Here is a 27,683-nt window from a genome sequence, read left to right as displayed (position 1 = left end):
AATAAAACCCCCTCATATAAAATATACGTTTGTAAAAGAAGATTCTTGTTTTGTTTATTGATCTGATCAGAAGAATTACACGGCATGCTCTGTATTTTCTGCTTTAAAAAAAAAAGAAGCTTGATCAAGCTTCTTCTTTAAAAGCAGAACACTCACAGACATCCTGCTGGTAGCAAACATTTCTGCGTTGTGTTACAACATACTGTACATAGTGTGTGTGTGTGTGTGTGTGTGTGTGTGTGTGTGTGTGTGTGTGTGGAGGTGTCAGAGATGTGCTAAAAACGAGCACTAGATGGCGATCTAGGTTAAAGCAGTGGTGCTGAGTAGACGGGAGCAGTGATCCTGTCAGCAGTCGACTGCTCTGTGGGAAGTGATCCTCCTTATTGAAGAGTATACACTCATGGAGCCCTGTGGAATATTGAAAGGGATTTGGGTGACGTTTTTCATTTGCAGGGAGCGAGGGTTTTCTTACATGCTTGCAGTGGATGCATGTTGCGTTCATGCAGGAAAAAAAACACAATTTAATGAACAAAATGCACAACCCAGGGCGAGATCTAAACCTCAGCTGTTTGACTCTTGATCCAGTGAGATTGTGTTTTAGCTGAAGCTATAGATCAGGGGGACAAATTACTGAGAGAGTTTCTGTTTAATTTGTTTATTAGCCATGCATAATGAAGAGGATTAGGGATAATAGGGATGTTATTATGAATAATATCGTCCTATTCTATGGCAAGGAAGTCTTAGAAATATCTTAACATCAGTGATAGTGGTGAAGAAGTCCAGTTCCTGTTTGTTTTCTGTTTGGGTCAAACTGAGGTACTTGCTTTAAAAGTGCAATGTTTGAATTGTATATACATGTGACTTAACGAGAGCGGGAGGATAATCCAAGTCAGGCGATGTGAAACATTTTATTGAATCAGTTTTGACTTTGTGGTTTGGATAGCTCATCGCAATCTATGAAACAGAATCATGACAACGAGCAGTAAAATAATTGTATACGAGCAGGAACCTCTCATCAGCATTTGTAACAGAAGGACAAAACTTAAAGGACAACACACAGCCTCAAGCTCACAGTCAACACCACCGCCTTTGTTCCTCCAGGCCACAGGTATAGAAAACTCACCTTCAGGACGAGGAGACTCTTTTGTTGTTATATATTTGATGTTATATCATTTTATATGATGTGAACTGGCTTCTTATGTATGAAGCTATTCCTAAAGCTCTCAGCAGCTGAAACCGTCCATCTCATCGTCTCATCACGCAGCGTCTACCATCGTCTCGTCGTCTCATCACGCAGCGTCTACCATCATCTCATCGTCTCATCACGCAGCGTCTACCATCGTCTCGTCGTCTCATCACGCAGCGTCTACCATCATCTCATCACGCAGCGTCTACCATCATCTCATCACGCAGCGTCTACCATCATCTCATCGTCTCATCACGCAGCGTCTACCATCGTCTCATCGTCTCATCACGCAGCGTCTACCATCGTCTCATCGTCTCATCACGCAGCGTCTACCATCATCTCATCGTCTCATCATGCAGCGTCTACCATCGTCTCATCACGCAGCGTCTACCATCATCTCATCGTCCCATCACGCAGCGTCTACCATCGTCTCATCGTCCCATCACGCAGCGTCTACCATCGTCTCATCGTCTCATCACGCAGCGTCTACCATCGTCTCATCGTCCCATCACGCAGCGTCTACCATCATCTCATCGTCTCATCACGCAGCGTCTACCATCATCTCATCGTCTACCATCGTCTCATCGTCTCATCACGCAGCGTCTACCATCGTCTCATCGTCTCATCACGCAGCATCTACCATCGTCTCATCACGCAGCGTCTACCATCATCTCATCGTCTCATCACGCAGCATCTACCATCGTCTCATCGTCTCATCACGCAGCGTCTACCATCGTCTCATCGTCTCATCACGCAGCGTCTACCATCATCTCATCGTCTCATCACGCAGCATCTACCATCGTCTCATCGTCTCATCACGCAGCGTCTACCATCGTCTCATCGTCTCATCACGCAGCGTCTACCATCATCTCATCACGCAGCGTCTACCATCATCTCATCGTCTCATCACGCAGCGTCTACCATCATCTCATCGTCTCATCACGCAGCGTCTACCATCGTCTCATCGTCTCATCACGCAGCGTCTACCATCATCTCGTCGTCTCATCGTCTCATCATGCAGCGTCTACCATCGTCTCATCGTCCCATCACGCAGCGTCTACCATCATCTCATCGTCTCATCACGCAGCGTCTACCATCGTCTCATCACGCAGCGTCTACCATCGTCTCATCGTCTCATCACGCAGCGTCTACCATCGTCTCGTCGTCTCATCACGCAGCGTCTACCATCATCTCATCGTCTCATCACGCAGCGTCTACCATCATCTCATCGTCCCATCACGCAGCGTCTACCATCGTCTCGTCGTCTCATCACGCAGCGTCTACCATCATCTCATCGTCTCATCACGCAGCGTCTACCATCATCTCGTCGTCTCATCATCTCATCATGCAGCGTCTACCATCGTCTCATCGTCCCATCATGCAGCGTCTACCATCATCTCATCGTCTCATCACGCAGCGTCTACCATCGTCTCATCACGCAGCGTCTACCATCGTCTCGTCGTCTCATCACGCAGCGTCTACCATCATCTCATCGTCTCATCACGCAGCGTCTACCATCGTCTCATCGTCCCATCACGCAGCGTCTACCATCATCTCCTTCCCCTCCACGTCTTCTGCATCGAATGTCTCAAACGCTTCAAACTGACACGGCTCTGGACCGCCCTTGGTCGTGGTCCAAAGAAGACTCTGGAGGAGGAGAGCCCTCGACTTCCCACCACATTTTTGTCGCTAAAGTGTCTAATAGCTAAATTCATTGATGGATTGCTTTATTATTAACGGTTTGAAGGCATTTTTTGAAATTCAGGGTAGATGCACTTTAGCCGAAACTTGGGTTCAGTTAACCCTTCAAAGATGCTCTGCTGCCGCATCGGGCTCTGTCGAGATGTCATGCCTGGCTTGATTCCCTGAGCTCAATTAGGAGCAACAAGAATCACCTGTGCTGGCTGCAGCAATCAGCCACAGGTGAGTGAGATCCCCAAATCAGGTCTCCCATAAAGAGAAGGAGAGCTAATTGCTCTGTTTGCTCTCCAAAGGACAAGACCTGTTCCACCTTTCTTTGTCGAGTGCGTCCACATGTGAGTTATTGTTTGAGTAAATTACTTCAGTGATTATGTTTGTTTGAACATTATTTTGTTAACGAGGCCAATCATTAGTTGTCATATTTTGTCTCCGAAACAGTAAGAACCACTTGACAAATTAAGGAAAAAACCTGTGCTAATAAAAACCTTAAAGTGGACTCATTCTCGCTGCTTTCATTCCCATGAACTCACCTTTTGAATGTCAGTGATCTTCAGCCCTCAACATTTAGGTTCCACCTAAAACAGGCTCTATGGGTGCTCTTGGAGCATCCGAGCACCTCAGGCTATATGCTTAAAAGTTAGAAACCGGTTTCAAGTTTATGTATTGTTTTAAGAACAAAATGAAAGGGAGACACAAAACCAAGAGGGAGAGGAAACAACAAGAGGGAGACGATGTTTAAGGCCAGAGAATCAAAGCGCTTTTATTTGCATAACCTGCATGCAAGCATTTACAATACACACGTATACATCCCATCACTGCAGAATCTCATCACTTCTATCTCCGCCTCTTTCCAATCTTCCTTCGCCTACTTTACATCAACTCTTTTTTTTTTTTCTCATCCTTTTCTTGTATTTCCTCCCCTCTCCTCCTGCTCTCTACCTATGCAAGTTGTCATTCTCTCACCGTAATAGCGCTGCTGTGCCTTCATGTTGCCGGTTGTTTGCTTGAAACGTAATCTGCAGATGTAACAGAGGAAGAAATTGAGTCTAACAAATGGCTTGAAAGGCTCACGCGGCATATCAAGCCCGAACCAACAAAGGCAGACAAAACGCCCGTCTTTTTCTTCCTCCCCTCAACATCTGAAGTTGATATTTTCAACAGAATAGCACGCGGCTGACGTTCCCTGAATAAAGAACGCTGCGTTCGCCGCTGTTGTGTTGTGTTGTGTTACGCTGTCATTCTGACTTGAATGGGAAAGTTGAGGCCCGTTTGTTTGGTTTAGCTGTTGAGGAGAAATGGGTTTGTTTGATTAACATTTTGCTCGCGCATGTCAGTTTCAGCAGCGTCATTTCAATGGGGAATGAAAGGAGCAGAGACTGAGGCTCTGTAAATTGTAGAATATAAAGACTTCTATCTGTGTCTCTGGGTATTGTAAAATAAAAAGGCTTTTTGGTTACAATGGCTGCATAAAATCTATCTGAAATTAGCCTAACAGCTTCTGTGATTATGGTCATTACTCCACACCATGACCCACACATTACTAGATATTACCTCCATCTGTGTGTGTAGAAACTCGACCATGGGCTCTGTGACTGCAGGAGTAATCTCTCATAGCATTGTTTTTAACGCAGTTCAAAAATAATATCCATACACGGGCTAGCGTCTCATTTGGAAAGTGGTACAGCTAGCTAGCAGCTCAACAAAGTGCGACCTGCATGTTTTTATCATGTAGGTGCCATTAAAGCCCAATTTTTTTTTTTCTGAAGGGTAATGGTTAAAATTGTTCAGTGTACAGTGTATGAAAACAACAACACATCTAAAAGTGGCTTCTAGACGTTCTTTCTGTGATATTTCGAAACCAAAAAAAGCATCTTCTTTGTAAAGCTAATTGTACGTCATAGCAAACGCGCTATAAGGCCCAAAAGGTGAGCTGACTAGCGACCTATATCGCTGTGTCTATAGCTACCTGTAACTTTAAATATTACCTAGACTAACTAGCTCAGTTGGGGCTACTTTGTACAGTGTCACCACTTCACAATACTGAAATTATTTTCTTATTCTTCTAGCCGAAGAAAACGATCAACGCAAGAACCACCCCTATCCACGCTACAAGGTAAGCAGTCTGACTTATTGACTCACCACATTGCAGCAAAGGTACGGTTGTGACTAGTGGAACGCAGGTTAGCTAGCTAGTCTAAGCTAAGGCAGATAAGAAGCATACCTTCCCTATTTGACCATGGAAGCTGACTGGGGAACAAAAGTGTTTAATTTATGACCTCATTCGACACACATAGACATGTTGTTCTTTTTCATTTCTCTTTACAGACGCTAATCTTTTTTTCTTTGTAAAAAACAAACATTACTAATTACTAAGACTGGCTTCTCCACTTCCTCTTTTCTTGACTATTTCATACAAATGATAGCATCTTCTTACTTTCACTGCCGTACATTTTAACAGAAATTAGGATTGCTAAACTATCTGTCACTCTTTGTTTCTCAACACCAGCTTGTTAACTGCCATTATCCATACATACACCTATTCCCTCGTCTGGCACATCTCTAATGACACCTCTGCTCTGCTAGCTAACACCTAGCTGATTAATTAGCTGCATTCTTAATAGTGAGCAACATCACACGCTGCGTGTTGTGTTGTTGTTTCTGACTCTGTTGTTGTTAACGAGCTGATTCCAGTTTGTTGATCATCTGAACTTTTTTTTTTTTTACCTCTGGGGGTTCCATGTCTGTTGGGATCTCTTCTTCTCACCTTTCTGTGAGTACGTGATTAAAAGTGCAACAAAGGAATGGTAAACAAAAAACTCAACTGGTTTGAGTGTAGAAAAGTTGAGACGTTGTCTTTCTTAGTATTTGAGGAGAAAAAGTGCTTCTGAACCGGCACTTAACTGATTCAAAAATCAGTTTTTGTCTCTGCACGGAGGTCAACTCTTTCTTTTTTTACTTTTACAGTCAAATATCACAAACGCCACAAAACAGTGCATGTCCTTAGACCCTCCATTCAGGCATTAAAAGAAATCCTCGAACCCTTTTTTAATGGGATCAGTAAAAAGAAACACTGGAGGAATGTTTCTCCAAACATGAAATAGAATCAAGAAAGACCCCAAACTGTCGTCAAATGAGGGAATCGACAGTTCGTTCTAAACATGCAGTACATGAAGATTGAATCCATGAGCATTGGTAGAAATCATTGCAGCATGTTTGTTAAATTTTAAGCACAAGGACAGTTCAAACCGTGCTTGTATTGGGATGTTATTATATCTAGTACGTCCTGCAAATAGCATGTTAGCAATCCTTTAAACATGGTGGGGGGGGCGGAAAGGACTTTGTCCATCTCGTAGCCATCCGTTTTTCAATCTGATGACGTTTGTTGAGCTACTTTTGCCTGTGAGTTTCAAAAACCTTGAGGGATGGAGGATGCGGAATGCAGACTTTAATGACGGGCTGAGTGTTCACTTAAAGGTACAGTACAGCTGGAACAGAAATGGAGAGTAACTCTTGGCAATGACACAGAGGGAAACTTCACGATGCTTCGTTTTCCTTTTTTACGAGTTGTGAGGAGATTGCTGCATGTTTTAGAGAAACATTAGGACATGCTTGCTGATATCCACCTTTAAAGGTTTTCACTGTTTTCCACTAGTTGCTTATTTTTCCTCAAACATGAAAACTGAAAGATTGTAATGAAACATGCGCCGAGTTCTGACCCGAATGAAGATAAAAACATTACGTTCGTCAACCATTTACCTCCATTCTCCAACTGAGTAAAGTGAAATAGATTTAGGTTAAGAGGGAATTTACATCCCTTTTAAAGAGGAAGTATGGTTAGTCCTAACACATTACCTTGTAAACGTCTCAAATGAGCATTAATTCACAAGATGGTTATGGTTTGACCCTCCCCTCTTGCCCCCGAGGCCCCTTGACCACCTCCCCCGCCCCTGACACAGCGTGCACGGTGGGGATCCGCCGCTGCCCTCCTCTCCTCATTAACCCCGTCTAATTAGATGGCAGGGAAGTCCATTGTTCGTCCTAATGAAGCCTCAATGGAAAGACAGGGCCTCGGCTGGCTTTTCTGACACTGCGGTGAAATTAAAATCCCCTCCCTCCTTCTGTCCCTTGAATTCCCCCTCCTTACCTCCTCTTTCTGTGTCGATCAAAAAAAGACAGAGAGATTGAGTGGCAGAAGTAGCCTAGATAATCCGTGTGATAGCTCTTAACATTCCCATACTGCTAATTTTGCTCCAGCAGCAGAGCCCAGGGTAGCATTAGCTCTGCTTAGCGCCCCCAGTATGGATCCCATCCGCTAATTACTTGAGCTGCCATGGTTCGCTGAGATTTAAATACCACCTCGATACCATTATCTTCCATCCCTACAGCTAGCCCCTATCGCCCGGGCCCTTTGTAACAGCTGATGGGAGGCTGCAGGGTTATTGATACCGGCCTCCCTTGCAGATAATATCCAAGACAATGTGAAGAAGATTTGCTCCAGTACCATACAGATTTGAATGGAAGGAATCGGATCAGCGCCGGAAGCGGAAACAAAGAGCGCGTATACACCTATGTTGGAAAATCAAAGGCGGCGACAGGAGCACAAGGTGGTGACTTGGGGGTTAAATTGAATGGGGTACTATTTGCCCTCCAGTGTTATTTTTTTTGGGGGTCTGTTTTTTTGGAGGTGGGGGGTTTTGCTCTCTGCTCACCCCAGAGCGACTAATTACAATTCACATGTCACACACTCCACACATAATAAGAGTTGGGAAACAGAATTAGAATATTCCAAGGCCTGCAGGGGGTGTCATCTCGGGAGAAAGAGGGGAAAGTGTGTCTCTTTTTACAGGAAAGGAGGGGGGGTGGGGGGGGGGGCTAGACTATTCATGTGGCATGTGCAGGAAAGAGGGGAGAGAGGTAGGTAAGTGGGTGGCTCGGGGGCAGAGGGGGTGCGAAAAATCTACAACGCTCCCTCCTCCTTCGCCCTCCTATCGATGCAACCGCCACCCACCCCCCCCCCCCCCCCCCCCCCCCCCCTCCTCCCCCTCTCTCACTTCACACGTCGGGTGTCGCCTGCTTGGCACGCCGGCTCTGCTGCCTGTTAGGGTGGCAGAGGGGAGGTGGTGAGGGGTGGAGGTGGAGGGCAATTGAGTGACATCTGCTCTGCTGAGATGAAGGGGGCAGGCAGGCTCCTGGCACTGGCGAGCCGCCGCCGCCGCCGCGTCGGAGGCATTGGCACGAGGCTGGCTGGGTGCAGCAGGGGTGGCGGCGCCGGCAGCAGGCGGTGGACGGCCTTCATTGAGAAGCGTTTGCTCAAACAGCATGACATCTCCTGGAATGAAAGCCCCCCTCCCCTCCTCTTCCTCAAATACACACTACCGTCTCAAACAAACTGGCTCACCGTCCTGTCATTTCCCTCTTCTCACCTCAAACTTCAGGTTTTCACGAAGCCCGCCATGTCCGGCGCAGAACCGACGCTCAAAGGCGCGTTTTCATCTGTAGTCGACTAACGTGGACGGTGTCAGCGCGAGGCTGGCCAATTACTTTCCCAATGCCTCCTTCTTTCCATCCCACCTGTCTCTTTCTTCAGGTGTTCCTGGAAAACCGAGCGCGCTAATGAACTGTGGCGCTGACACCTGCGAAACGGCAACAACTACATTAACGCGACACAGGCAGCGTCATCTGACCCCTCCCTGAAGAGAATGTGAAAGTATACAGGACACAAAAAAGGGACAGAAAGTGTGATGAAGGGTTAGTAAGTTACAGTAGGAGGAGGATAAACATATGAATAACTAGTAAGCCATGGGTAGCCCTTAGCTGTTTTTTCAAGATATTTCAAGTTATTAAGTAATTTCCAGTGGAGGAAAACGGTTTCAGGTAACCTGCAGGTGAGAGAAAAGAAAATATCAGGATGAGTGACGTTTATTAGATTGTATCTAAAAGGATCTCACCACTCTGATCTGTCTTCTCCTCAGAACTTGTTTCCTTCCTCTTTCATATCTCTGCTGTTGTCGAGGAACTGTGACGTTGACGCGCCGTAAATTGATTTCCCGGAAGATGTGATGGATGAATAGAGAATGAACATCTTCATCGCTGACCCCCGCTGCCGATTGCTTCTCTCGCTCTCCCCCATCCCCCCCCACCCTTTGCCCAGCGCCGATGATTGACAAGTCTGCTAACGAGTGCCGTCGCTGGTTCGTGTTATAATTTTCTCTGTGTTGAAAACAGCCGAGACTCGGTCCCGAGGTAATGAGCTCCTGGAAGAGAGGGAGGAGAAAGGAGAGGGAAGAAGGAGAGGATCACCTCTTTGAGAGGTGGAATATAAGGAGTGGGAGTAAATAAAAAAAAAAGAGAGAGACAAAGCACATGAAAGTAGATTAAAAAGAAGTTGAGGTTATCATCGACTTGAGAGGTGCCGTTTCGTTGTTTATCTGCTGTCTTGATGGATGTCTTTCAAGTTGTGCTTTCTTACTTTGTGATGTATTCATTTCTCAATCGCTGAGAGGCAGAGAATTTCAAAAGAGGCCTTTTAAAATGTGGTATTTGCATTAGAAGCATTTGATGTGAAAGTGCTGCATGCTGCAGATATCTGAGTGTGCGCATGTGAAGATGCCCAAGCTTGTGTTTTTAATCTAACAGTGTGTGAGTTAAGGCATTTATGTGTGTGTTTGTGTGTATCATGTAATTTCAGACGGGGCTGAGGGCAGGTCGCTCTCTGTTTATTTGGATGATTAGGAAGCGACAATATGTTGCTGATGATCAGGTCTTTAATCAGCTAGCATCACAGATTATTCTAACCTTGATTAAAGACCTGCAGCCGCCCTATCATCTCGCAGCTCAGCCTAATAAGATAGGACGACGCTCTGATTAATGCCGCCGCGCGACTAGTCATGACACAAAGGACAGGGCCCGCATCACCGCGGGAGGACGTGGGGGGGGGGGGGGGGGGAACTGTCACGCATCATACTTCGTTGTCTTTCTGATTTGTCAGGACCTTTTGTCTTAATTATTTTTGCTTTTACAAATGAATCCGTGTGAGACTGATTCAGTTGTCATTACTGCGATAATAAGGAATGCAGTTGTTGATTAGAAACGAAAAGGAAACGCCAACGCGCCACTCTCGCGCAGCCACATGCTAACGCTAACACAGCGCTCCGCTTTCAAAAAAAAATGAGTCATAAACTTTTTCTGCAAACTTTCGTCTCAATTACAGTGACGTGCACATGTGTGTTTATGCAGAGGGTTTGTGTTTCCCTGGGCCGGGAGTGTTTGATTCATTACACTGCGAGGTGTGTGTGGAGGTCTCGGAGGTGTGTAGGAGAAGATTGAATGAATGAGTCGCTCTCTTAGGTTGTCGGATGATGAAGGCACACATCCAGCAGCAGCCTCTGGCCTTTGATTCAGTTTAGCACAGAGCAGCATGGCTTCTCTGTTTCTCTCCAGCACTCCTCCGCCAGAGTGGGATCATCACGTACTTTTGGTGGAAAAACAATCCTCTAGTTTAGCAGCCGAGTCATGCTGAGGAGGAGGTTCAGTGACCCACTGTTGTTACCAAGCACAAGTTGCTAAATTACAGTAAAGGTCGAATCTTTTAGCTCGCTGTTCGACTTTGTGAGCCAGAACTGAATATTCCAGTTTTGGAAGGTATGTTTAGTTTTTGTGTAGGACAAGCTTTTTATTTTAATCTATTTTCCTGTTTAGTCGCCTTTGACTTGGAATAATCCTGATTCATTATGTAACAATGCTTTTTTGCAAGTTGGTCGTGGTGAAAACATTTGAAGGTTTCACCTAAAAAAAAAAAAAAAAAAACAACCTTGACAATGACTTTGTTAAATGCAGTCTTAAGACCCAAATAAATTGTATGAGCAAAATATACAATCATTTCCTGATTGCATAGGTGCAGTTCAACTTCATGTAGATTTTTATTCCTGAGGTTATTCATCTGCTTTCATGTCCTAAGATCCCCTCAGCTTAGAGGACTTTCAGCAACTAAAATACAGTAGGTCTTTGTACTTAACCTAGGTCTGTTTTGCTGGAATATTCCTGTGCAAATGTGTTTACGTCTGCAACATATAAAGTGGCTGTCGCAGGATTGACGGGCCTTTTTTTTTTTTTTTTTAAATAGACACCGAACAGGAACTTAATTTATACTTACACTGAAAGTCTCAGCTTATTTTCCGTTTACAAGTCAAACTGTACGCCCGAAGAAATGATTTGGACGGCCTCCCTTATGCTGTTGAAAACTTGACGACAGTACGATTAAACAAACGCTACCACAATTTCTCTCTTAAAAGATCCGCTGAATAAACATCTAAATATAAATGTTTACTTAACAAGGACACAGTACAGTGAGTACAGTTTCCTGTTGTGTACCCTCAAGTGTTGTGTCCAGGTGCTCTCTGGACAAGGTACCTTATGTGGCACCACACGGCGCTGTGGGATGCTCTAAATGGAAGTCCAGCCACTGATTGTGTCTGTCCTCTTTGATATTAAAAGCATTCTAGTGAGAATAATTTGTGTTTAGTGCCCTGCTGCGCATTGAGACGTCCTGTTTGACCAATGAAGCTGACATAATTCATCCCCTCCTAGCGTCTGTGTGTGTGTATGTGTGTGTTTCTGTGCTAAATGCAGAATAGCTGTTGTGACTAGCCGGCCGCACACAGAGCCTTGTTGTTGTCGCTGAGAGAGGCCTGTGTGTGCGTTTGAGGGCCACTGAGTACGTGACCTCTCCTCCAGTGGGCCCAAAACAGCGGCTCAGCGGGCGGGTAATTCATGCCAAAGCCCGGCCGCCCTGCTGCTCGGAGCGCGTGCCCTCCCCCCCCCCCCCCCCCTCCCCTCTACATGCCCCTTGACCCACGTCTCCGTGGCGATGGGGTGTCCCGTCACAGGGAGCACCTGGCACCTGGCCACCCCGCTCTTGTCTCTCCTTCTCCCCTTTCCCGTCTCCCCCTTTCGCAGGCCTCATTGACGGGGGTCCATAATGAAAGTTTCACATCTTCATTCAGAGAGCAACAGGAAGTGGTGCTGGCAGGGAGCGCGGTCAGGCTGAAGGAGATTTCACTTTTGGGAGTCGACCCCAGGAGTGAAATACTGGGCTTGTTGCTGCAGGCCTTTTTGAAGGTTTATCACACGCTTAAAGAAAAAGAAGCATTTTCCACATCTACTGCTGAAGGATATTATAAAAGCAATAGTTGGAGAATGTGGGAAAATATGCCAATTATTTGTCTTGCTGAGATTTGGATGAGGATACAACTATAACTACTTTTTAGAACTAGCTTGGGGCCAAATAGCCTAAAACATTACCCCATGTGAATACACAATTTACTGCTGTGACATCTTTCTTGACTGAACATACAACGTGTTGATAAGTGAGCTTGATGTGCTGCTGTCATTCTTCGACGTTTGGACAAAGCCCTGCTGTTTCCCAATCAATTGTTCCTCAAAGTTAGTCACTTGGCGCTATCATATTCTCTTTATGGCGGTCCCCATAGAAATGAAGCTATAGTATTCAAACAGCAGCGACATTTGGGAGTTAATGCCACATTTTCCTCTCTCGTAGGAAAGACGTTTCTCCTGTCATCTTTCTCCAGTTTCTCCGCTCTTCCCTTTTAACTTCCACCTCCAGACATGACACCACACAGCCACTGACTCAGCGAATCACTCAGCTCCTGTCTTTTCCCTCTCCTTATTACATGCCGATTAGCCGCACAAAGTGGTATAAAAAGGTGTCTAATGCAATTACCCTAGTTAGGACGTTTTAATAGTGTGCCGTGCCTCAGAGATGTATGTGCCAGCCAGCAGCTGACATTAAATCAATAATCAGCCTGTCACGCCTGCTTGTTAATTCAACCCTTTGCATTTTATTCCCCAACATGAAGAGATTGATTATTGGTAGCGGGGGTTTTGAAGTGGGGCAGGGGTTTGTAATGATATGTGTAATGGAGTATGGACTGCATTAGTTGAATTTGCATGGCTGATACTAGCTGAGATTTCATCTGTTGGATACGTGAAGCTTCTAATTTGTTCGGATAAATTGCTTAATGATAGGACAGTAGTTTTATTAAGTGTGTAAAGCTCTTCCTAGACAAGTGTGTGTGTGTGTAAGCGAGACTGTGAGTCATGACTAAGTGAGAGCCGTCATAATGCATTACTCAGCAGTCTTTAGAAAATTATATTACTCATTACTCCCAAGAAGCAGCCATTCATAACTTCAATCTCTTCTCTTTTTTTATCCTCTAAAAGTAGTTAAAGGACAATTACAGCTACTTTCCTCTTAGTAACTACACTGATCGTTGATTTTCCTGTAACCATTTTACTTCAATCAATTTAATGCAAATATGTTCATCTAGTTGAAATCTAGTAGAGTCCCTCCAGTATTACAACTTTATAACCACCAATATGCACCACTAACATCAAGACAAACACACTTAAATATTTGAATATACTCCCTGAAGTATTCCCTCCAGCACCTTCCCACCTCCCACAGAAGATGTGATTCACAGGACGCCTTGAGCAAACCTGTATCATTATACTTTATTTGTCCTGATGAGGCCTCTGTTACGGACGCTGACTCACTATGACCTCACATATTAGCAGGTTATTAAGACCAAGGTCAAATTGGCGAGGCAGTGTAGTTAGACACTGCCAGACATTCAGTGATACAAACTTTATTTCAATTCTATTAAATGCACAGGCACACTCCGACTTTCCCCAACAAACCCTCCAAATCCTAAATCCCAAACATTTGTTGCGTCCCTACTTCTTTAAGGCCTAAAGTAAAGAAAAGTACGTAGACTTAATCTTATCATTTATCACTTTAAACATGAATGGAAGATGCAAAACAACCTTGGAGGAACGGGCATGGAAATCAAGATGAGTCTTCTGAGAAAGTGACAAAGTCGAAACACTTTCCCCTGATGCATAAGGTATAAGTTTTACCCATACAATCCAAGGTTGTGAATAATGTGTTTTCACTAAAGATTTTAATTAAAAAAACATCCGTATATGGCGATTCAAAGAATTATGGTGCTGCTTACTCCCCCCTCACTCTCCTCTCTTAAGCATAAGTAATTCTACTGCGATGTAATGACGCCTCGGTTCCCTTCAAGGAAATGGCTGAAAGCAGTATTAATCATTGTCTGCTGCCGGCCCACCTTCTCCGGGTGTTTTGCATTGCGCGACATCACTTTCAAAGTCTACCTCGGAACCGCAGGGAGTGACAAAGTGGTTCGAGAAGACGGAGAGCGCCGAGCATATGGCTGGACGGCCTCACTCCAAAGCCAATCCTGAAGAAGAAGAAGAAGATGGAGTAAAAGGGCGAGGGAGAGGAAAGGGGAGTCGGGGGGGGGGGGGGAAAGGGATGCAGGAATCATCATCTTGAAGAAGCATCCCTTGTGTTCATTTCACACTTCCCTTTTTGTCCTTCACCAAAAACTTCATGGCACAATGTAAAGAAATACATTTAAATCTGGGCTACTATACAGCGCACAAATACGCTATACGTAGATTTTAAGCTAATGTTTTTAATTATTCATAATGGAGTTAGGGAAAAGAGCTCATCGGTGGGCAAGCTACATTGACCGCCAACAAGAGGCTTGTCTTATTTTCTCTTTTGTATGTAACTATTGCTCATGAATTAATGAAAAGAGAAGACTGACCATGCAGAATTAATTAGCAGATTACGCGATTAATCGCCAGAATAATTGATAGATTACTTGATTATGAAGTAACCAATTACTGCAGCCCTACAACTAAAACCTCTATTTCATTGCAAGCGGGGGGGGGGGGGGGACATTTTCATAAAATAGCACAGCAGCACTCGGACCTGCAAACACACATTAATAAATCAAACATTGATTCAGTGCTAAGAGCATGGCGAGTGTTTGCCTCGCAAACAAATGAATGCTTGCCATGTTCCTGTTTCTGGGCTGCGCTCTGATTGGTTCTGACAGATATTCCGACTTTTTGCGGCGTAATTGGAGAGCCTCAGGGTGTGAGCCTAAGAGAAGCCTTCAGCAGTGGGTTACCTCAGTCTTTCTCTCCCACGCAGGTAAATGCTAGCAGCTGCACAGCCAAGGAACCTTAAAGAGGCTTGCATTGATTCCCCTCTTATCCCCTCGTCTAGTGGCCTTCCTGATGCCTCAGATCTTGCAGACCACTCAGATGTACCTGATGCTGAAAGAAGCCATGGCCACTGGTGACAATGTACCCGGCTGACTTTAACCAAGTAAACATTGAAGATTTAGTTTACCTACAGTGTCCTAAAGGGATAAGCAGTAGAAAGCAGCAGTAGTTGTTGCATTGAAGTTAATGCACTTGCTTTTTCTCTCTGGAGAACAACAAAGAGTACAGTATGAGAGTGTGTCTAACCACCACCTACAGCCTCATTAACGTCAGGATCTCTTATCCTGTCAGACTTCCCTATTGCAATATTGGAACATATTTCACCTAACTCTGTTTGATGGACGATATCTCAGGACTTCTGTTGTAGCAAGCGGATGTTGGGGCCAAGTTATCTTTTGGTAGGAAAAAGTTTTCCGAAGTCGAACCAAACTTTGGTTTGGCAAATCAAACATTCACTAAAGGACATTTGAACTTTTGTTCAATAAGAAATATTTTCACACAAAAATCCAAATTTACAAACTCCTTTGCATGCCTCTGGAGTTGAACTCAGGTCAGTGCATTGGCTAATCCATCCCAACTGTCCACCTCCACAAATCGCTTTCTTTTCAGTGTTTTAAACATCAACAAATACCTATTTTTTATTAATGTTGTCTTTTGGCTCTCCTTTTTCTGGTGGGTGCACATTCATAGCTTACATGTAATATTTATTTTAAAAAAAACCAAGATGAATCATTTTCCATGTGATCACTTCTGTTTTGTAATTTGTATTTTTTCTGGAAATTATTTCAATGGTTGTTGACTTCTCTAAGTGACTTGATACTTTATGGACTGGTTATATATATCAATATATAGTTGGAGACATTGGAGCCTGCCTTATGCTTTCATTCTTCTTATAACGAGATCGAAACTGACAGATCTGTGCCTGACAGCACCAAAATACACAAAGTGAACTTTCAGATTGGCTTACACTATTTACATGCTCGGTGAAAAAGCACATCAAAAATATAAATTTGTTTGACATGAAACTAAACAAACCCTTCGGGCCTTTGAAAAAAATAACGCCTCAGATCCTTAAAAAAGTGATGACAAGCAAAGACAAAGCTGCATAGGATAACAGAGACTTAAATGACAACAAAGCATTGAGGATTGTGATATACAGCACCAATAACAAACACTTGGATGACAAGCGAAGGAAACACTTCACCTCTCATGAACCCATCAACCCTGCATAAGCTCTAATCCTTGTGGAAATGGCAGGAAAGTGACATTTCATTGTAAGCGTATTATTAAATGGGGATGTCCAATGTGAACTCACACAGGGTCAGTAAGGATTTCTTTCTAAAACAGAAGGTTATTGTTTAGATCTGTGAAACACGTCTTTATGCACTCTTTCTCTTATTTTAATTAACATCACAGGCACATCATAATGTCACAACTTTTCCTTTTGTCTCCCAAGCTGGTCCCTTCTGTTTGTCTTTAAAAACAGTTTTTTTTTCCGCTGGACCCTGAAAGAGACTGAAAGCCAGTGAAAGCTTGAGACAAGGGGGAGAAAACTGTCAGGGAGGAAATATTGTAGTAAAATAACAGCAGGGGCTGGTGTTTTGTTTGAGCCGCCCTCTTTGGCATTTCTCAGCCGCTGAAGAACAGCACTGCAATTATACGCGACAATGGCTGCAGAGACACAGGTATAGATTCATTACCTTTAACAACCTCAGGCTTCTTTCTCCAGATCCTATCAGTTGATCCTTTCTTTTCATTTACTCCCCCTTCTTTTCTTTTTCATTCATGTCCACTAATGTCTACACAAAACACAGAAAAGAATAGATAGCCTGCCAGACGCAGCGTAGATGCATGCTCACAATAAAAACACACAAACTCCAGCCCGACCAGATGTTCACATCTGCCAAGCTATTCCATAAAGATCCATAAGAGACAGGAAGTCATTTCCAGTGGCAGCTTGTGATGCAAGCAAAATAAAAACTTGATTAGTATTTGGCAACAAGTCTAAACCAAGCAAGACTACAAAGAATAATTGGAAAATACACGCATTTATGCAAATGTTCTCTAAAACTTGAGCATGGCAGCTCAAACTAGCCAAATCCTCCCAACCATTTTAATTCATAAACATCCAATATGGTTGGAAATGTTTCACTTTGAACAACAAATGTTAATCATCTTCTATAAAAACGTCATAGGATAACCACATTAAGAGAGGCTTATCCTCTGGGTACCATTATTGTCCATAAAAAATGTCATCAGTCCATCCAGTAATCACATCATTAGATAATTAAGAACATTGCCAAAGTCAATAGAATTCATCCTGTAGGGACCACATTTGAAGTCAATCCATCAAAAACATTTAAGGTATTTTAACAAAAAGCTGAATGTAAAGACATTACCATCCCCAACTCCCAACAAAAGCATGGCCAAAAATAAAAGTAAAAGTAAAGCAATGACTAGATTTTGCTCGTTGCCATTCAAGCTTGCCTTCCAACCCAAAATATGTTCTTTAGGTTTGCCCTCTGAAGTTTACGTCCACCAATAATAGAGTAGACTCGAGCAAATGGATTTTCCCTCCAGGGGACGGTGCCTTGATTAAAATTTGAGGAGATAATAAGCCGAGGTTGTAGCCCTGCATGCTTGGCTTTGTTAGTGGGGAAAAAAATGGCGGTTTGGTCCCCACTTTGGTTACCGTTTTCTAAAATGTGCATGCTAATGGTATTGGAAGTTGGTTTTAGGATGAATATTCACCAATAAATTTCAAGTCAGCAAGCGTAGTTCTTGCATGCGAGGCATTTGCAGGTGACATGACGCCAACTCAGAACGCCTTTGACACCAATCAGTTGAGCTTCAGCACATTTGTCAATCGTTCAAAAAAAAAAAAAAAAAAAGATGCATTGTACTTTCCTTCATTCATACAAATAAAGCTAAATAAATGGGTCATCATGTTGGAGACCTCACAAAGTGTTCTAATAAAAGGGCATCGGCACAAAAAGTGCCACATTTGACCCCTGAACAGCCACGAAGGCAGTGCATTGTGGGGGAGAAACTGTTCAGTCTATAAGCAGCCAGCTGATAACTGTTATCACATTCAACCTTACTTCTCGTTGCCCTCTGGCTACCCGGGGGCACATTCTAAGGTGAAATGAGTTAAAATTAATTTCCTCTTTTCTCTTGATTTCTTTAACCTAAACACCGCGGGCTGAGTTCTAGGGATCGAGATAGAGCAGAGTGGTTGAATCGTTCAGATCAGCGCCACAAGATGTCTCGAGAGGGCAATCATTGCGGAGAAATGACACGGCTTTGAGAAAGGACAAAGCTTTGACGCGCCTGAAGCTGCACTCTGTGACCACTCCTTTTAGTTGAGCTGCTCACTTCTTCACGTCCTTGTTGCAGAAATCCAGAAACCTCCGCGTTATCTGTGGAAGTGGCAGCTGAGGAGAACTTCTCCTGAGAGTGAGCGCGTCTGACAGAGCTGAAAACAGCTGATTCTATTCCAGGAACAAGTTTTTTTTCCTCTTTATCTCTGATGCTTGTTGACGGGCTGACAGACAGGCCGTTTGATTGGCATACTCGCAGGAGGGCTGAAAACTTGTAACCCCGACGTTACCACGACTCCTTACAGCTGAATTCTGGTTGTTTATGCTGTCTATACAGTACTGGAAATCAGTGTTATTTTTAGTTGACAACACTGTAGGAAGCAAGAGCTGGCAGACGAGGAACGCAGGATTAAAGTCATTGTTTTACATGGGCACAAACAAGAAAATAAACAACCAACCAACCAAATGCTCCGTTCATATTGCGCCTCTTTCTTTTTCCACATGTGGAATGAGTAAAATCAGACGGTCGTTTCCAATGAATTCAAGTCTCTTATTCAAGTCTTGAAATGTCAGCAGTTGAATTCCAGTTGGGAACTACTGTTGAGTCTTGACCATTCGATCATGTTTCGTCGAATCACAAATTGAATCTTAAAGCACTAGCGCAACATGAGCTATAGGTATGCAAATTAAATTAGCACAATTATTCTTTTATACCGTTTTTTTGTGCTTCAATTCAATACTTGGATGCATTCAAGTGCAGTACTTAAGTTTGGTTTTCAAGCACTTTCTTCAATTATTTATATTCCCCAAAGAAACATTTTGTCTTCTATTTACATTTTGAGTTATTTTCCTCGGAAGATAAAGCATTCCTTGGACATGATTTAAACGCTCTACATCCACCGATCAAAGTTTAAAGCATTCTTATTTTTTTTCTTGTAAATATGTAAGAAAATTAATACAAGGCAATTCAAGTTTACAGGTTAAGATTTGATGTTAACTTTTGAGGCTATGATATTTTATGCATACAGAAGATTAACCACAAATGTAAAGATTTGAAGTCAGGTTTGGACTGCATGACTGTACATGTTTTTTTTTTTTATCAAATCATTGGATGAATTATCAAAATGTGACTTTTACATATCAAATCCAATGTTACAATTTTAAACTTAAAAACGGTGTTTAAATTGTTTTTTTTATTTAATTCATAAATATGATCGTAGTAACCACTGAATGACTTGCGTCGTATTCAACCTGCATGTATCAGAACAGGCCAGTAGACACATGAACAGACAGCGCATGAGGTCAGCAGACAGGCAGCAGCCTTCTGTCTCTGTTTACCCTGGAAAGGCAACAACACAATTGAAAGGTCTGAGGTCAAACGGCTGTCTGGGGTCAACCCAGTGTCTGGGCAGGGGGCAATTAATTTCAACACCAGGAGGCAGTTTAAGACCCGCTTAGGGGAAAAATGATATCTGCTGAGGACGTTGAAGTGCCCCAGGGGCCTGAGCGTTAGTGTGACAGGTCATTATTCAGGAGTAAACAATCTCAAACCGAACAAACTGAGCAATTAATACTCATTCAATAAGCGGGGAAGCAAAATCACCCACCTTGTAGAGAAGTACAGTCTTAAACATACACAGTAATTAGGAACAAATATTAAGCTAAAGGTGAAAATTATACATCCTTAGCTGAACAATACTTTAATGATTGCTGAACCTTTTCTCCAGCCTACATCCTCCCAAACAAGCGACGTGTGAATAATCACAAATTTGCAACTATTATTCCCCCAATTTCTTGAATTTATTTACACCTCTTTTGTTGTTTAATGTTTGATTCTCTTTGCAAAGAAGCAAAGCTCTGATTAAAACACGATAAGTCTCTATCGAAGCCGGTCCTCAAACTGATCCATTCATGTTTGAATATCCTCACATCCCATTTCACTTTTTATATTCACTTCTTTATGTATTGGTTTGTTTATTTGACATGGACTTACAGTAACATTTGGTGCTGTAACATTTAACCATGCACAAGTCCCAGATGCACTGCTCTTAGTGTTTTTAGCAAACTGCTAATTTGCAACACCTGTCCACGGGAGGCATATACAACCAAGACTGTTTCAATGATTATGTGATTTAATGAACCATTTTCACATAAAATAACGTGAACCATTTGTAGACCAACCTTTTCGTGGAAATATTGTGAGACTAAAGGTCATGCTTCATGGCGCCATTGTGACATTCCAGTGACCCTGAAGTGCTCATGTATGTATGTGAGAAGAGCTACACGTGTGAACCCGACAGGTACAGAGGTGAAGCATCAGAGCTTAGACCTGGAAGTAACGAGGTCAGTGAGGGTGGCCAAGAGCAGCTGGTGGTTGTCAAGGGAGGCGGACATCGTCGGGACACTGGTTTTCCAAGCACAGGTCACAGACAACTTTGTATTTGTACCTTTTTTAAGTGTGGGAATTTTTGCAAGAGTGTTTCTGTCTTGTTTCATTGGAGGGAACATCTGGATGCACCTGGGCTGTAATTCCCACTTTCTTCTTCCTATTCCTGTTCCACCATACAGACTCAATCTAACAGAACTCTTGCATGCCTTGTTAAACCCCAAAAACCTAGTACCCAAAGCACTTAAATAGCCAATGCTAGGCTGGAACAGCTTGAAAAATATACATTTGTTCACATATTTTGGCGGTCCTTCTTTCTTACCTTGTTTATCCCCTCTAACTAGATTTAGCTGCCTGTTCTCCAAATGGTGCCAAATTAAATATGGCAAATTTACAACTAAAAGTGGAAATTATAAAGAAAAATACAACATCTAATTACACATGGAGTCTTGTACTCTAACAAAGCCCAATGTGGATGTTGATTTTTGAAGTGGAAGTGCAGTAAAAGACTGTGTGGGAGCACACCACCATAATTAGCTCAAATAATGTTTCATCAGAGGCAGTTCATGTTTATTCAAGATCAGGCCAAATATAAAGCTTGGGAGGTGTGTGTGATTAAGAAACACTGGTCAAAGGCGGAGAAGGCAGAGGTAAAAGCTGTGAAAGGGGAGCTGAAACAGAACTTAAACGATGATACTTTTTCGCTATACCCTTACATGTTTGGGTTACATGGGGTCCCTTTATTTAGACATTACAAAAAAAAAGAAAACAGGAATCATTTTTCCACTCTGCCCAAATCTCACAGCTCACAAAAACTCGAGTTTCAAGGAAATGTTTTGAAGGAAAGTTTTCATTGCAGCTACTTTCTCATATGGAATATTATGTCATGCGCATTTTTTTATTTCACATTTAGAATCATGAGCAAATTAGAAATGTGCATGAAACAGATGTATGGACATTCACTTTTCTGCTTTGGCCTCTATAAAGTAGAAAAACATATATTCAAGAACAAACATGGTTGACTCAGCTTGTACAGTGTGTCCTTAACTTTGACAATTTAAGATGCTCCCCCTTAAGTAAGCACGATATGAACTTAAAGCATAAACACCGAGTTAGTGGATAATAGTTTTGGAACTGCACTATGAACTTTTTATATCTGAAGTGTTAATATATAAAGGTGCAGTTGTCCCAGCCTGAAACTTTCTGTGGTAGTAACGACTGATGAAAGGACACTTTGGGTTCTGATTATATCCAGATTTTTACTCAGCAGATTCCTGTAACTACGACCCAAAAAACGACATAAAATGATATTATAGATCCCCTCAGAATATTTCTGGATAGTTGGGTTTCTGTAAAATAACCAGTCTCTACATCATTGTAAAAGAGTGCTACTGTCCTTTTCTAACCACAGTAATCCCATTTTCATAAACTCAGGTGTAAGCTCTGCACTGACTGTGATGTGGTGTGTCACATCATGTTTTTGTGTCCTCGCTGCAGCTCTGAAACTCTCCCCGTGTCCACTAACAGCACACAAACAGCCCTATCTGACATTATTTGTTGTCGCCTGTGTTTCCCGCTGAATGTGGCACAAACAGCTCTCGCTTGTTATCCAATTGTACCTCTGCCAGGTACGCCAGGCAGTTTTTCCGCGGAGTTGACTCGGAAGTCGTCGAAGAAAAAGCTGCCTTCTCTGTGACAGCCTGTCAATCACTTGGCGTGGCTTCTCGCCTGGCGCGGCACACTCCGCCAACATGGAGCGCGGCGAGTTTGTCTGTCGTTTTTTTTTTTTTTGCTCCCGTCGAACTTTTATTTTCAGCTCCTGCTTCTGTTTATTAGCCCCTGTTGCACTGAAAATCGCTGTTTTTCTCCGAGATGCTGCAAGTTAAAGCAAACAACAACACGGAGCAGTACAATTCCTATCAATTACCATCAATCTTGGCCGGCCAATTACGACCCGATGACGCCATTATCACTTCAAAAAGAGACAAAAAGAGACAGAGAGAGAGAGGGATGGATGGAGGGAGGTGGAGGGGTGAGATCCAGCCTGTAATTAGTGGTCCTAACTGGAAGAGAGAACAGGGGGCCACATGGTTAGGGCATCTGTGGCCAAACGCACACACACACGCACACATAGACACACATGCGCGGTCCCGCTGGCGTCTGGGGGTCCGGCGGTGTCAGCCCCGACTCTGGGCCAGCGGCCAGCGCCTCTGTCCCTGTCATGTGGGCCCGTTAATGAGGAAGTCACATATGGACCAGGGACCCTCGTTAGGCATGGACACACAAAAAGTGGGAGGAAACACACACACACACACACACACACACGTGGAATAAGTCATGCAAAAACAGGTGCAGGTGAGGGGCGCAGATTGACGGACACGAGGCGACGCAAGCAAGCCGGGGGCAGAGGAGGAACATGGCAGCACCAGACGGGGAACACACACACACACACACACACACACACTCCTGTAGGTCCATCTCATCACACACAAAACTGCCGGCCTTGTTAATGAACTGAACTGACTGTAGAGCCGAGCTGAGAGCAGAATCACTGTACTTTAGGGAGGGTGTTTGGATCAAGTAGCTGGAAACTGTGGAGCCTCGTTCAAAATCCAACAAGCAAAGTTTGAGCTGTTCCAGGTCGCTGAAAATGGCAGTCAAAGTCAAAATCCTTGACTTTTTTTGACACAAATAGTTGTGTTTGGGTGCTCCTGCGTTACCAAAAGTCAGTCGACATGGACACAAAGTTATTAAAAGCATCTTAGTTTTCTCCTGGCTTTATACAGATAAGAAATACTGCAGCTGTAAGTGTGCATTTTATGAAGGAGACGATCTATGAAAAAGAAATGTAAGCAATGTGAAAGTACAAGTCGGCTGTTATGTGGGAGACCTGGAAATCATTTCAGTTATGAATGGGTTCTCAAGCTGGGAGTGGGAAACCTACAAAGTGACCTAAAAGAAATCTAAGGGGTCGTGATATCATTTTAGAAATATTACTGTGAAACATGTTTACTTCCTCAAATGATCCTGTGTTGTGTTCAAACCTTCAATCCTTTTTAAATGTACTTAAACATACAATGTGTGAAGGAGGATTTCAACTACGTAACACTTAATTTTAACGGCGACAATAATTCAAAAAATAAGTCAGCATAAGCAGCTTAAAAAAAGTCTGACATGATGAGCAGCGATAACACAGCAGACACCTGCAGAGAGTCAAAGCACGCACTGCCCATGTGTTCAGATTGACAAGAGATTTGCTGCAGCTGTGACCGAGTAACACCGCTGAAACAAAAGCCAAATCTTAGATTGACACTTCAAAATGACAACTACCTGTTCTCCCCACACATGGGCCATTTTTGGACCGTCAACCGGGAGGCAAAAGGACACAAGGGGCAGGGGAGGCTCAGCTGCTGCTCGGCCCTTCATTCCTGTCTTGTATCTGTGTGTGTGTGTGTGTGTGTGTGTGTGTGTGTGTGTGTGTGTGTGAGGAGGGGTGTCAGAGGCATCATGGGGGCAACGCTCTTTCACACGGGCCTCTCACCAGCTGTCACCCCTAGCACACCGCTGAATGGGGGCCTGTCACTCCACCGGGCCCCGTCGGGATTTAACCGGTCAGGAGAGGAGAAGGAAAGAGGGAGCGAAGGAGAGAAAAGAGGATGGAGGAGAGGAGGGGAAAAAAATGAAACACAAAAGCGGCTCAGAAAAAGCTGGAGAGCAGGGATTAGGGTAGGAGACACTAATGCATCTTACACTAACTTCAACCTCAGCCCCTTTCCCTCCAATCCCCCCTCTCAAAGCCCAGGATTAGGGCTCCCGAGCGGGCAAAGGAGAAACATATAGGGCCTGGGTCTCCACATCTCCGGGGTTATTATCCACACAGCCCCTTTAGCTTATTACACTTCTCATCCTGCTATTTATCATCCCTTTGTGTCATATTATTTGGAATACATTATATTTTTCTTAAGTTAAGATGCGGATCAGACGCTTTAAGAGATTTTGTTGGGGGGGGGGGGGGTGGGGGTTGGAGTGTGTTTGTCACATCTGCTCGCCTCGCCACGACAAGGGCAGCTAAGAAGGCAAACACAGGGGTCGCTTCGAAATCTCAACCTGCACGGCTAAACCTCTCCCCTTTACCCCCTCCTCTTTATATCAATCCCTTCACTCACTTTTTTGTGTCACTGTCCCTCGCTCAGCTACTTTTTGTTCGTAGAGGACGATGCAGTCTGGACAGCAGGTTCCAGATCAGGCGATGTCACCGTTTTCTGACGGCTCGAGGAAGATAGAACAGCAGAGAAAGTGAGCGCTTACGCTGATGATACTGCGCTTTTTAAGAATCAGCTGTCTGTATCTGTCTCAAATACAACTTCAGATACACGTCGAGGTAGTAAATCACTCCGTTAGTAAGTACAGTGTTGCGACAAAAGGTGGCATAAACTGTTCTACCGAGCACCCCCTTCAGGCCTGAATCGCTCCCGTTGTTTTTCAATTTGCATCGTTTCTGATTCTTGCAGCAGGCTTTTCTGGATTTGTAGCACGTTGTCGTTTTGCCGTATGTAAATCGTTTGGATCGTTGCAGAGCGCGTGCCCTTGTTGGCCACTGTGCACAAAGACAATTGGATTTGGACTCATTCTTACAACCATCATGCCTCAATATGCCGAGCCCAAAGCAGGCTTACAAGACGTCATGTAACAGAATTATACATTTACAAAAATAAACCATCCTAAAAGTGAATTGCGCAATGTTGTGACGATGTTATTGAGTGCAATGTCCCGACTGTTTGCAAAGCTTACAATTTGTGAGGTCAATTGCCGTGTGTTCTGGTGTAAAAAGAAAGTTTTGCGTTTTCTCTGGTTGCCAGGTTTGAGTATATCCACCAGTCCCAAATATTGTGCGGTTCAGGACCGTTTCGTGCTGCATTGGACGTTGACGTTGGTTGTTGGAGTACTTGTAAGAACACACTCTTCTTTTCTGTAAATTACAGAGTTGGCCAAGAAGCATCATGACATAAGTAGACTGCCAATTATCTTTCATCTGGAGAGCTTAACATTTACTGCTGATGTCCTAAAATACCCCCAGAAGAACAAATGAGGTGGAATACTTCAGAAGAAAGGATCAGATTTTTTAATTGAGCTCCAGTTTGTGGAGCATATTCAGTAATCATTTATATGCCATGTTCATTTTTTTCCTTTTTTTTTTTTTTTGCACGGGGCTGGTGCAAATTCATCCATGCACATCATGAATAGCCAAAATTCACAGCATCTTGCCCATAGGGGTCACTAGCACTTCACCAAATGAGGGAGCATTTGCAATGGAAAAGAGGTGCTGGTGGGTTGTCAGAGCGTGGCCTTTTACACACACACACACACACACACACACACACACAAATGCATGATACCACCCCATATGCTGAACTCCGAGCTAACCCACCAGCCGCTCTCACCTCTACATGTATGTAGCTTTTTCCCAGAATGCCGCTCTCTCTGCAGCATGCGCCATTATCTGCATTTCTTCACATGGCGTGGAGGGAGCGCGGGGGCCGCGGCTTGTTGGCCGCAGCTCAAGCCGGCCCCTGATTAGCGGGGGCTACATGGATGTGACACGTCCTCTCTGCCAGTGCACGATCCCCCCCCCCCTCCCAACCCGGCATGATGAATGCTTCCACACACACACCAGCGCACACACACACACACACACACACGCACACACCCAACACACATGCACACACCAGGCTACTGCCTGGAAGAGTAGACAGGCCTCGAGTGAAAATCCACCCCCCATTCCTTCTCCCCACACACACACACACATACATACAGGCACACACTCACACAAACACACACACAGCTAATGCAAATGAGCTCTCTGGTCAGCCAGGCTGAAAAGGCAAGAGAAGGCAGGAGCGTATGGCCAAACAGCGGGGCTACCACCCACCCAAACCCTCGCCACCCCTCCCCTCCCACCTACCCACAACCACCTCCTCCTCACCCATCTCCATCACTCACCCTCATGAGCACTCTCACACATGCAGAAACCCACATGAATAACACAAATCAGTACACACAATCTTGCACACACTTTCTTCCCTCACTCACACCCTCTACACCACCAGCTCCGCCAACAACACACACACACACACACACACACACAGCTAAGATTTTCTTCTTCTGTGGTGCTGCCCCACACCTGACATATTGCATTTCAAACTGCACCTCAGAGGGTTGTAGTTTGAGTATGAGGAGAAAGTTCAGATTCTGTAAAAATCCATAAATTGTGTGTTTATGATTCATGAATTAAAACTGCAAATGTTGGAAATAATATAAAAGTCAAATATAAATGAGGTCAAATTAAACATCTGACACGACTCCAACATTATCCAAAGTGCATTAATGAATAATATGACTGCAGTGAGTAGCAGTTTTTACTCAAAGATTTCTCAAAGTGTCTGAGCTCTTTAAATGAAGAATATAGTTGTAGTATATTAAGTGAGGTGCTTAAAGCAAATTTAGTTTGAATTAAGAAAATAAGAGACTTAAAAACAGATTGTGTTTTAGAATTAGTTTTTACTTTTTGATAGAAACTATAAAATAAATGTCAAATGCATGACTTATTAATAATTCCCCCTCTAAAGACTTAATATTCATGTCTTTGTTCATTTTCATTTGATAAGAGATTGCAGCAAAGCTCCAGGTGGAAACATCCAAAATAATATCTGTTATGTGCAAATCACATACGAGGTCTACGGTAAATAATGTCCGGGTTGTAAAACAGCAAGCACACACATTGTAAAATAAATGTAATGTTTTATTATTGCTGTTTCGGAGCTCTACATTTGAATGGGTTTGAGTTAAATTGTAATTTAGTAACAGTTAAATATTATTCCTGCTAAACAACTAAAGCAGTTTTGTCATGAAGTTTAAATGTTTTAATTATGAAGTTTACAACAGGACATTACAGAAATAACCTCCGTCTGGT

At 43.5% G+C, this 27,683-nt stretch overlaps 1 long non-coding RNA gene across 1 annotated transcript in view; it reads left to right on the top strand.

The window, feature by feature from the left end:
- Positions 1 to 3,027: 3,027 nt before the first annotated feature.
- Positions 3,028 to 27,683, top strand: part of LOC132959261 (uncharacterized) — a 102,956-nt gene continuing 78,300 nt past the window's right edge. The window contains exon 1 of the long non-coding RNA XR_009666957.1: positions 3,028 to 3,222. This is a non-coding gene — a long non-coding RNA (uncharacterized LOC132959261). The remainder of the gene's footprint in view (positions 3,223 to 27,683) is intronic.

The sequence above is a fragment of the Labrus mixtus genome, chromosome 24 (assembly GCF_963584025.1).
Source record: "Labrus mixtus chromosome 24, fLabMix1.1, whole genome shotgun sequence".
NCBI classification, from domain to species: Eukaryota; Metazoa; Chordata; class Actinopteri; order Labriformes; family Labridae; genus Labrus; species Labrus mixtus.
This window is presented reverse-complemented; position numbering and strand designations above follow the sequence as displayed.